The sequence below is a fragment of the Gigantopelta aegis genome, chromosome 8 (assembly GCF_016097555.1).
Source record: "Gigantopelta aegis isolate Gae_Host chromosome 8, Gae_host_genome, whole genome shotgun sequence".
Lineage (NCBI taxonomy): Eukaryota > Metazoa > Mollusca > Gastropoda > Neomphalida > Peltospiridae > Gigantopelta > Gigantopelta aegis.
The window spans coordinates 23,280,565-23,292,316 of NC_054706.1; the positions used below are offsets into that span (position 1 = coordinate 23,280,565).

General features: G+C 41.1%; 1 long non-coding RNA gene across 1 annotated transcript; it reads right to left on the reverse strand.

The window, feature by feature from the left end:
• Positions 1-5,141: 5,141 nt before the first annotated feature.
• Positions 5,142-9,648, reverse strand: LOC121378373. The gene is made up of 3 exons (XR_005958717.1): positions 9,618-9,648; positions 8,781-8,840; positions 5,142-5,240 (listed from the first exon to the last, which is right to left on the reverse strand). It is a non-coding gene; the product is annotated as an uncharacterized LOC121378373 (long non-coding RNA).
• Positions 9,649-11,752: the final 2,104 nt, after the last annotated feature.

An 11,752-nucleotide genomic window follows, 5' to 3' on the forward strand; every position in this document is an offset into this window, starting at 1 on the left:
ACCTTAAGCGAGCATTTAACGAACTGAGCTAAATTCCGCCCCTTTACCATAGCAAAGTACTGCATTTGCTTTTGTACCGTATTTCTAAAATTATATTTTAATTTAATTTAACGATTCATAAATAACTGGTCTTCTACCTTGGATGTAAACCAGGTGGTCAAGCCAGTATGTGAAATTGTTGCCCAAGTCATTTAGACTACTACCACCGAATCTATCCACTTCCTGTATGCAGTTTGCAGCATAATGTTTACGACGACGTCTGTACACTCGACATCTTCCATCAAGAAACGAGACTCGTCAATAAACCACAGTTCTCCACCGCAGTTGAGGCCATACTCTGTGGTGGACACCACTGACGTCACAGTCGATAATATTGTTGAGTCAAAATGACACCTCTTACAGGCAGTTTGGTTGGAATACCTGCCCCGCGTAGCCGGTTCCGCACCGCCTGAGTCGATATCCTACGCAAACCTGGTATTGCGGAAGCCGTAGAGATTGCCGTGATGATCCTCTGCCGTAGATGAATTCATCGTATGTAGCAGTCCTGGAGCCTTATTCACAAAGCCCTCTTAGGCTTTGCTAGACACCAAAGCATCCTCTTTGCAAGTCTTTTTGCACTGCACTGCGATATCGCAAAGTTGCGAGAGTTTAGTGAATTAGGTCCCTGGGCCAGTGAACACAAGTGGTCTGGGAAGGTCATATTGCCCGATGTTGCTGCAACCGATACCACAATCTTGATATGGTGCTTGGGAATACACGGAACGTCCTTGCTATGGCCGACCTGTATTACCCTGTTTGTAAATGACGCCGTTTCGTTGTGCATCACTCAGTCGCGACATGCGTTTGGTGTTGTGCAGTAGGCCTAACCCAAATAATGAGGACAAGTAATCAAAAACTGCATTTTTATAGCGCACGTATCGATGTATTCTGTATATAGTGGCTGCGCTTTGTCGACTGTAACAAAGGCAATATGTTTGAATCGCCAAATGGCATTATTTTTATGATTTGGCCGGCCACTGTCGCGTCGTGGTTAGGCCTACAGGATGGTAGGTACTGGGTTCGGATCCCAGTCGAGGCATGGGATTTTTAATCCAGATACCGACTCCAAACCCTGAGTGAGTGCTCCGCAAGGCTCAATGGGTAGGTGTAAACCACTTGCACCGACCAGTGATCCATAACTGGTTCAACAAAGGCCATGGTTTGTGCTATCCTGCCCGTGGGAAGCGCAAATAAAAGTTCCCTTGCTGCCTGTCGTAAAAGAGTAGCCTATGTGGCGACAGCGGGTTTCCTATAAAACACGGTGTCAGAATGACCATATATTTGACGTCCAATAGCCGATGATAACATCAAAGTTTGTCTTGTTTAACGACACTTCTAGAGCACATTGATTTATTAATCGGCTATTGGATGTCAAATATTTAGCAATCTTGATTCGTAGACAGAAAACGCGCAACATATTTCCGTTGGTAGCAAGGGAATATGCACTTCCCCATAGACAGGAAAGCACATACCACGGCCTTTGACCAGTTGTGCACTGGTTGGAAGGAGGGAAACTCGTCAGTTGAATGACCGAGGTGGTTCGATCCTGCGACTCTTTATTACCTCAGGCGAGAACTCTGCCAAGCTAAATGCCGCACTCGGATTTGTACATCGTTGCGTGTACAATTGTCATATATTAATTTTAAAAATCGAGCATTGCGCGTTTTTTGAGGGGAGAATATATACCGATGGAAAGAAATAAGAGATCAGCAACAAGAAAGAACGACTGCATCAAAAATCAATTCATATTGTCAGAAGTTGACTGGGAACACACACACCACACACCCACACATTACAGATATTCAATCCCACATTACAACTTGGTATGAAATACAGCATTACTACGCTAGTTGCTAATTAAATTTGGTCTACAATTTGATGAGTTCCCTTATTTCTTTCAACCAGTATATATTGTACGTGTCAAAATTTAGGTTTTCAATTGACGGACCTGTGCAGTTGCTATGTATGCAGTTGTATACACACGGAAAAGCATCTGTTAGAGCCACACCACAATACCTCGATGACAAATTTAAACTATGGAGGGAGAAAAGATTCTAGTTTACAATTCCATTAAATGAACACCCCCCTTGAATGGTTTGTGCATATCTATGAGACTAAAGTACTAATAAAAAATTATACCCAGGTGATTTTCAGTCTTATTAGTTATGAAAATCCCTGGAATAAAAATCATAAAAATGTTTCAGTATTATCATGACCTGTTACGGTATTCAAACAACCGGTAGTAAAAATAACAATAAATGACCTGTTATAGATAGAAACATGAGATGTATTACGATTTTACTGCAAAACATATGTAATTTGAAACGGACTATAACACCCAGTTTGATATTGATTACACTTGACAGGTAAAATCACAAGTACTAAGCTTATTTAAAGTTAAGCGATTTCCCTCTTATTCTCCAGATGGAAAAAGGAATAAACAGCCTTCACAAGTTTACTAACTAACTGAGACTGCAGGTCCTTGTACCATATTGATACCAGAAATAATACACCTGTCATTTTCAATACAATGAAGTTCAATAAACTGCTTTGTTAGATTAAGATTTTAAAAAATTATTGATTAATGGATACAACATCAGTAGTTTTGTTGTTAGCAAATTTATATAATTATTTTAGTTATTTGATGCTGGACCGCTATGTATTCTTACACTTAGTACTTGCAATTTCACCCGTCTGGTGTAATCAATATCAACCTGGGTGTTATAGTCGTTTCAAATTACATAAGTTTTGCAGTAAAATTGTAAATACATCTCACATTTCTAATCTATAACAGGTCATTTTTCATTTTTTGTACCGGTTGTTTAAATACCATAACAGGTCATGATAATACAGACACATTTTTATGGATTTTATTCCAGGAATTTTCATAATATACTGAACAAAAAAAGAAACTTCCGATTTGTACATATAGTATTTGTTGTGTTAAAGAATTCTTTGTGTAATGAAATTATATAGGTAGTATTAGCCTTGAGCTGTATTATCAGGATTCATGAATTTTATCGATTATTTTTGCACTGTTAATCGTCGACAACGTGAAATTCAATTTGCACGTGCATGCATGGTTCGACATGTCCCGTGTAGTATTCGGTCAATTTGTTTTACTTGTCTTACTGACATTGTTGTCAAGTGAACGAAAACGCTTTAAAATTTGTAAAAAAAACCAACGTTTTTTTTTTTTTTTTTACATTGTAGCATTTTTAGTATGCCAAGAATACCCAATAATTTACGCGAACGGGCGATTGGCATGCTTGATGCTGGCATGTTGACAGAAGACGTTGCAAGGCATGTTGGGAGTTCTAGTCGAGCGATACGAAATCTTCGCGTAAGATTTCGAACGACAGGAAGCACCAACGACTTGCCACGTCGTGGACATCCGCGTGTTACAACGCGTGGTCAAGACCGCTATATCATGAACACGCATTTGCGCAATCGATTCCAAACTGCCACTGCTACTGCTGCTAACACACCTGGGCTTCATAATAACCGAATCAGTGGGCAAAATTTTCGTTATCGACTGCGGGAGAACGGTTTACATGCACGACGTCCTTAGATTTTCTTTACAACGTGGTGATGGCAGGGTGCGCGTCTACCGTAGGAGAAATGAACGCTATGCTGACTGTTGTGTTCTTGAACGAGATCGTTTCGGGGGTGGGGGTTCTGTCATGGTCTGGGCAGCCATTGCCCATGGTTATCGTTCACCACTAGTCGTCATTGATGGCAATTTAAAAGCTCAACGTTACCGCGATGACATTCTCGCTCATCACGTCTTTCCTCTGTTCCATAACAACGCCAACATCTCGATTTTTCAGCATGATAAAGCCACCTCTCATACAGCTAGAGGCACTGTAAATTTTCTTAGGACAAATAACATTGATTTCATTATGACTGGCCTGCTAAACCTCCTGATCTCAACCCCATCGAGCATGTCTGGGATAGTCTGGACAGACGATTGAGGCGTCGGTCCCAACCCACCCGTTAACGTCAACGAACTTCGTCAAGCGCTCATTCAGGAATGGAACAATATTCCACAGGCAGAAATCAACACTTTAGTCAATTCTATGCGCCTGCGATGCACTGCAGTGGTCAATTCAAGAGGTGGTCATACCCGTTATTAAGTGGGTGGGGTTTTTTTTTTTTAACCCCTACCACACTTGGTCATAATTTCTCCCAGTTTCTGTTAACCTATGGCCATGATTTTTGCACCAAACGATGCATCATGGAACACTCTTTAAACGCATATATAACAATTATTCCCCCGGTTTGTTTTCATCAAGTTATGTTCAAGCAAAGTTAGCGGAAGTTTATTTTGTTCAGTATATACAATACTGGAAACTAATCTGGGTATAATTTTGATTTAGTACTTAATAGCGAGATGCCTGCACGCGAGCCATTCCGTCATCCACAACTACAATAGCGTTTCCATACCACTTTCACAGCGAATGGGCTACCTTTGACGGTGTCCATGTGACACTCAACTTTTGACAGTATAGAAAGAAATTTTTATTTAACGACGCACTCAACACATTTTATTTACGGTTATATGGCGTCAGACATATGGTTAAGGACCACACAGATTTGGAGAGAAAACCCGCCTTCGCCACTACATGGGCTACTCTTCCGATTAGCAGCAAGGGATCTTTTATTTGCGCTTCCCACAGGCAGGATAGCACAAACCATGGCCTTTGTTGAACCAGTTATGGATCACTGGTCGGTGTAAGTGGTTTACACCTACCCACTGAGCCTTGCGGAGCACTCACTCAGGGTTTGGAGTCGGTATCTGGATTAAAAATTCCATGCCTCGACTGGGATCCGAACCCAGTACCTACCAGCCTGTAGACCGATGGCCTACCACGACGCCACCGAGGCTAGTTTGACAGTATAGATACATAAACCTCATGCCGATTTAAGGGTTACTACACAACGGTACCATTAAGAACCATTTTCAGCATGGCACATCTCTTACTGGTGTTAAGACCCAACCAAGGATTGTTAACATGAAATATTAGATTAAAAAACCCCTTAAGTCATGCATCAATGCTGGTAACCCTTTTTACAGTACAAAATATAAACCGTTTGTAGGTTTTAAGTTTTTATTAAACAAATCCCTTCACCCTCGCATTGAACAGGTGATGACGTCATCCGTCACGAAGAATCTGCATCATCCTTCATGGCTTCCAGAACTAAAACAAAAAGAATGAAATGTTTAAAGGGACACACCCTAGTTACGGCTAGTTGTTAACCATTACGGCGTTGTTTTTCGCTATTAAACCCATTTTTTCACAAATAAAATTGCACTTTACTTACCGTTTATTATTTAGAATATACATTTCCATTCACCTGAAGTGTTTTTTGGTAATCCTGGTGTTTGTAATACCACAAAATGCATTTTTTTTATTTCTGAAAAACGGACGCACGTTTGAGAAAAAAACGTTGAGCAGACAAGGTCTAATCTATTTTTAGACGGGATATTTCCATTTCAATGTCACAGACGTTGGTATACCACGTGACCATTATCATTTTGGTTCGGTTTGTTTTCTCATGCACGGTTCGCGCAATCAACATCCGATTTGTTGTTGTTCATTTGTGAAATTTTTCTTCACAGTTCGTGAACATTTTCAGTAACAATAAAGTTCAGACAAGTGTCTCAATACAAAACGTTACCTTAAAACCAATAATTTTGCTAAGTCTTACGATATCTGGAGAGGGGATACAACCAGGACAGAACAGTTGGAACATGTCCAGGAGAAGTGAAAAGAACGCACCCCAAGTCTGTGAAATTTGTCGTGACGTAGGCATTGTTGTGCTTCGAGCGACATCTACCGGTGACGTCAGAATACAAACTTTCAAAATTATTTCAAGCAATTGGGACATGGGGATTCCCATGGTATTTATCGATATAAAACCTGCTTTTTCACTCCATTTGATAAAAACGTGATCTAAGTGTGTTACAGGTTTGTAGATTAACCAAATTATAATTTATTTTCGCTGGATGGAACTAGGGTGTGCGGCTTTAATGACATCGTAGCGTCGTTTTACGGCACTATCCCGAATTTAAAGCTAAGGTTTTCGGCAAATATATTTTATGGTAATTTACTTCCATTTTCTACTTTAGAATAAGAAAATCTATATACTACTCAAAAGAATTTAAGGGTCAGACGATATTTTCGACATTATTTTCTGAATGTCAATTATATACTACTCAAAAGAATTTAAGGGTCAGACGATATTTTCGACATTATTTTCTGAATGTCAATTATATATACTACTCAAAAGAATTTAAGGGTCAGACGATATTTTCGACATTATTTTCTGAATGTCAATTATATTAGCTAGACATAATGTCACGCATGGTATTGTTCCATTTTGACGAAACTGGGTCTGAGCAACCCATAAATGAATTAAAATCCACTGTCATTGACACTGTCGACTAGTTCTAATGGCGAAAACATGCTTACATTTGCACGTAAATTAGGGCGAAAGCGAAAGGTCTGCTAAGTGCCCATAACTTGCTTTTTCACAAAGCGCTTCATTTGCACGCTTTGCATGTGTATTCCATGTTCCCAATGGTGAATTTCTGTATAATTGGAGCTTGCGTTCGTGTACGGTGCACACTCCAAATTCGACAATGGTACGACGTCAACTGACTATCGAAGATCGAGGAAGGGCTATTGCTTGGCTACAGGATAGCAATACGCAAAGAAATGTTGCTCTGAGACTTGGTGTCAGTCAGAATGTCGTTGGCCGACTGTGGCAACGGTACCAAGCAACGAATTCTGTTCGAAATCGTCCACGTTCGGGAAGACCCCGAAGCACTACAAATAGAGAGGACCGCTACATCACCAATATGGCTCTACGTCAACGCACAACCACTGCACGCCGATTACGTGACAATCTGCGGACTGCGACTGGAACTCGAGTGTTTGATCAAACCATACGCAATCGTCTGAGAGCCAATAATCTACGCTGCCGTCGCCAGGCTGTTCGACCACCACTCCTACCACGTCACAGAACGGCCAGACGTCACTGGTGCACGCTTCATCTGCGGTGGCAACGTGTTCAGTGGGGTCGAGTGATGTTCACTGATGAGTCCAGCTTTAGTCTCCAGTTCAACGACGGTCGGGTTCGTGTCTACAGACGTCCTGGGGAGCGCTTCGCTGACGTTAACGTTAGACAACGTCACCGGTTCGGTGGTGGCAGCGTCATGGTGTGGGGTGGCATCTCTATCCACCACAGGACACACACCCCCCCCCTCTATGTGGTGGATGGCAATCTGAATGGAATCCGCTGGATGGCAATCTGAATGGAATCCGCTATCTGAATGAGATTATCCGGCCGTTGGTTCTCCCAGGCCTTCAGCAGATTGGCGGCGGGGCAGTTCTGCAGGATGACAATGCCAGACCCCACCGCGCTAGGGTGGTAACGGACTTTCTCAGACAACAAGGTATCGCCAGGATGGATTGGCCAGCATATTCGCCTGACTTGGCCCCAATAGAGTAGGCCTGGGACGAATTAGGCAGGAGAGTTCGGGATAACCATGCCCCTCCGGCCAACCTTCATGATCTGGGTCAACTTCTTATGGCAGAGTGGCAGGCCATTCCCCAAGAGTTCTTCAGACGTCTGATCAACAGCATGAGGCAACGATGTGTCGAGTGTATTCGCGCCAGGGGTGGATTCACACACTATTAAACGAATGTTCTAATGTGTAAAATCCATGTTTGACAACCTTCAACTTTGACAGCATGTCATGTGACTTTCTTGTATACAGTGACGTTTATTTGTGGGTTTTTTGTAAATATGGAACAATAAAAAAAAAATTGGTGTAGTTTACATCATCAATCTAATACACTCTGAAACTTATTTGGTTATAAATGTTTGACCCTTAAATTCTTTTGAGTAGTATATATAACCAATGTCCCACTGAGAACACCGACACTGTTTAACTACACCCGTTACAATGCTTAAAACACCTTGCGTTTAAGAAAAACTGCTTCGTAAATTCAGCCCTTTTGTGTCTGAGTAAACTCGCTACCTTGCACTAGAAATACCATGATGACCAGAAACTTACGGAAAACAATTTAAGCAAAAAACTATGTAATGTCAAGATTCTAAAATTTTAAAATGCTCCGATAATATGCCGCGTGTTAAAAAAACACAAAAAACATAGGGTCAGGTCATGTGCCCACCCGTTGTTTGACGTTAATTCATATTCACCTTATTAAGTTTACATCCATAGCCTTTAACAAAGTCATTGAGCCTCTGCAGCGACTACATAATATCGGCGAAAAAAATAAATAAAATATGTGGTTCTGGTTACGTGTATATTTTAGGATAGGTAGGCAATAATCGTGGGGTTGTGTCTTAATTCTTAAAATATGCCAAACTGATCTTTCCAAAGAGATTTCAAATTGCTGCGTCCTTCCAGTTTTGAAAATCAGTAGGAAATTTAGGGTTGACCAAATTGTTTTGTTGGTAAAGCTGTATCGGAACCAGACGCGAGCGATTTTAGAAATTTCAATCGCGGTATCCTAACAGCACGCGCGTCGCACGTGTGCGGTTAGTATGCTACAACTGAAATCAACGATTTCTAAAATGATCCTCGTATCCGGTTAAGATATAGCTCAACTAACTGGAACTACAGCTTAACTGGAACTACACATCTTCATTTGGCCCTAGTTAAATTGGAATCTTTACGATTGTAAATATAGTACAAAATTACTTACATTCCTCTTTGTTGTCGAAATGGAATTGTTTGAATTCAACGAGGTCCAATTTTGCATCGCCTGAAAATAGAAATTCCAACATTTTACAAGATATGTTGGGCATAAATGCTACGTTCTTGCTACCAACTTGTACGACCAATCCAGTTGCTAATCCGAGCCGGTTTATCTTAGGACATGTTGCACGTGCTACGGTCCCCGCGCTTCAGGGGGCCCCCATGGTGATGTGTACATTTTATTTTCCTCTGGTCATTTCCCCAATCCCTCTCCGAGGAGTTGTAAAATATATCCTGGGAAGGGGGTCCCGCCTTCATAAATTTGTGCTACAGGCCCCGTGGATCCTTAAACCGGCTCCAAATCTTTGAGCGTTTGTTACAACTATTCTCCTCGTATAGAATTGGGTGCGCGCACTTTACAATTCGTCTTCCATCGAGGGGAATTTTGATCCTGCCATGGTACTTTTAAAAAACACACACTAGCAAATAACACTAAAAAACGGGTCATTTTGTTATATGTATACTATTTCAAATGTTAAAATACTGGCAGATAATGTATACACTTTGCCATTGTTGAGCTTTACCGACGGCACAAATATGCCATCGATTATGCCATCTACCGTATAGCAATGTATATCTCAACGACGGCAAATTGACGTTAAGTTACGAGCCCGATACTTGCTAATTTCAAATTTTTTAAAACATTAACATTTCTCTTCATAGTAAGGGATATTCTATATGCACTCCCATTCAATTCGTGTAACCAAAATAATTAGCTGGGTGAAAACAATCACAAGAACCAGTTCTGGTTACTTAGTATTATCGTAATTGCTTCAAATATTACCATTTGTATCGGCCTTGTGGAATCTGGCGAGGTTGGTTACTTTCAGGCCGGTCACGTGAGCGATCTCGTTCAGTTCAACAAAACCATCTCCGTTTACATCTAGATCGTGTAGAACTGTCGGCACATCGGAATCCTGCAATTTAAAGTTTCAATTTCTTTTTTAATACTCGAAAACATTCATAACTGATATGCTATTGATGTAAAAAAATTTGGCAATTGTGACATTCGTATTAAGAGGAAACTCGATTTGTTGGAATCAAAATATCTGGTATGCACCTACCCAGACCGGACAACACTCCGTGGCCTCCGTTACACCAGTTATGGGCCAATGGTTTGGATTTGAAATCCCTGTAAGAACCGAGTCAGTGTGGGGGTTCGATCCTTCGTAGTAAGCCCTCAGGAGACTTGACAAAGCCAAATCCCGCACAAAACAAAAACAGTTTACATTTAATTGTTTTAAATATTTAGTAAAAATACTTTCACTAGCCATTTAAATGCTCACCCCATTTTATAATCAGTTTCAAATTAGGATTTCACATTTTTACAGACAAACCCCCCCCCCCCCCTCCCTCCCTCTCTCCCTCCCTCCCCTCCCCTCCCCCTCCCCCCCCCCTCCCCCTCCCCCTTAATTTTCAAGCGGGAGTTAAAAATTTCTTTATAGACTATTTAGTTTCTCGTGGACAAATTTACCCTTTCCGCTATGTACGACTCGAATATCACTTATTTATTCCTACAAATAGTCACGTGAGTAACATGTACCCCGTGTTGCACGATAATCCGTTACTGACACTTTTTGCACGTGTACGTTTTTCACGGAGCACTGTCTTTTCTTTTTCAACCCCCACCCCACCCCCACCACCACCCCCACTGAAGCAAATGGTCCTTTTTCAGAGCTAAAACATACAGGTTTATACATATGGACTTTCTATGGTGCAAAAACTAAATGGAAAACGAGTCCACTTGGTTATATTCGAAACTCCCCCCCCCCCCCCCCACGTCCAAATCACGCTACGTCCCTGTATCCGGTAGATCAAGGTTGTGGAAATCGAGGGATGCGGGGGTGAGGGTCGGGTCGTTTGAAAATTATCTTTTTTAAAGTCTTCATTTTAAAGGCATACTGTCACGGATTAAAATTACATTAATTGTTGGAAACTAAACCTAGCTATCGCATCGCCTTTACTGAACCATGATGGAGTGAAATCCATGTCAACCCTCTCGACAATTTTAGTTTTTGAATTATGGACCATTGCCATAATTCAATTATGTTTACAAAATATCATTAATAAATGGAGTATGGTGGCTACGAAGGTGGTTGAATAAAGTACATTTAGGGACAAATCAAATTATTTTTGTTCAAGTAATACTTTGTTAGGCCATTAAATAGGTCAGTGGTCTGTGACAATATGCCTTTAAAAACATTCAACATGAGTCTCCCGATCGCTCCCTTTTTAAAAATGACAAACAAAGTTATTGTTAACCTCAAATACCTTTGGGGGACGGGACATAGCTCAGCGGTACAGCGATCGCCTGATGCGCAATGGATCTAGGTTCGATTCCCGTCGGTGGGCTCATTGGGTTATTTATCGTTCCAGCCAGTGCTCCACAACTGGTTTAACAAAAGCCGTGGTATATACTATCCTGTCTGTGGAATGGTGCATATAAAAGATCCCTTGCTGCTAATCGAAAAGAGTAGCCCATGAGGTGGCGATAGTAGGGTTTTAACGCTCATATCTGTCTGGTCCTTGACAATATGGCCGACGCCATCTAACAGTAAATAAAATGTGGTGAGTGCGTCGTTAAATAAAACATTTTTTTTTTTTCTTTTTTTTTTTTTTTTTTTTTTTTTTTGGGGGGGGGGGGGGGGTGGGGATGGGGAGAGAAAACCCCAGTCCATCAAATACCTTTGGGGTGGAGACGGCAAAACTGAATTAGTGACAAATAAAAGGAATCGGGAACATTTTAAAACTAGTAACGAAAAAAAAAAAAAATGTTTTATTTATCGACGCACTCAACACATTTTATTTACGGTTATATGGCGTCAAACATATGGTTAAGGACCACACAGATTCTGAGAGGAAACCCGCTGTCGCCACTACATGGGCTACTCTTTCCGATTAGCAGCAAGGGATCTTTTA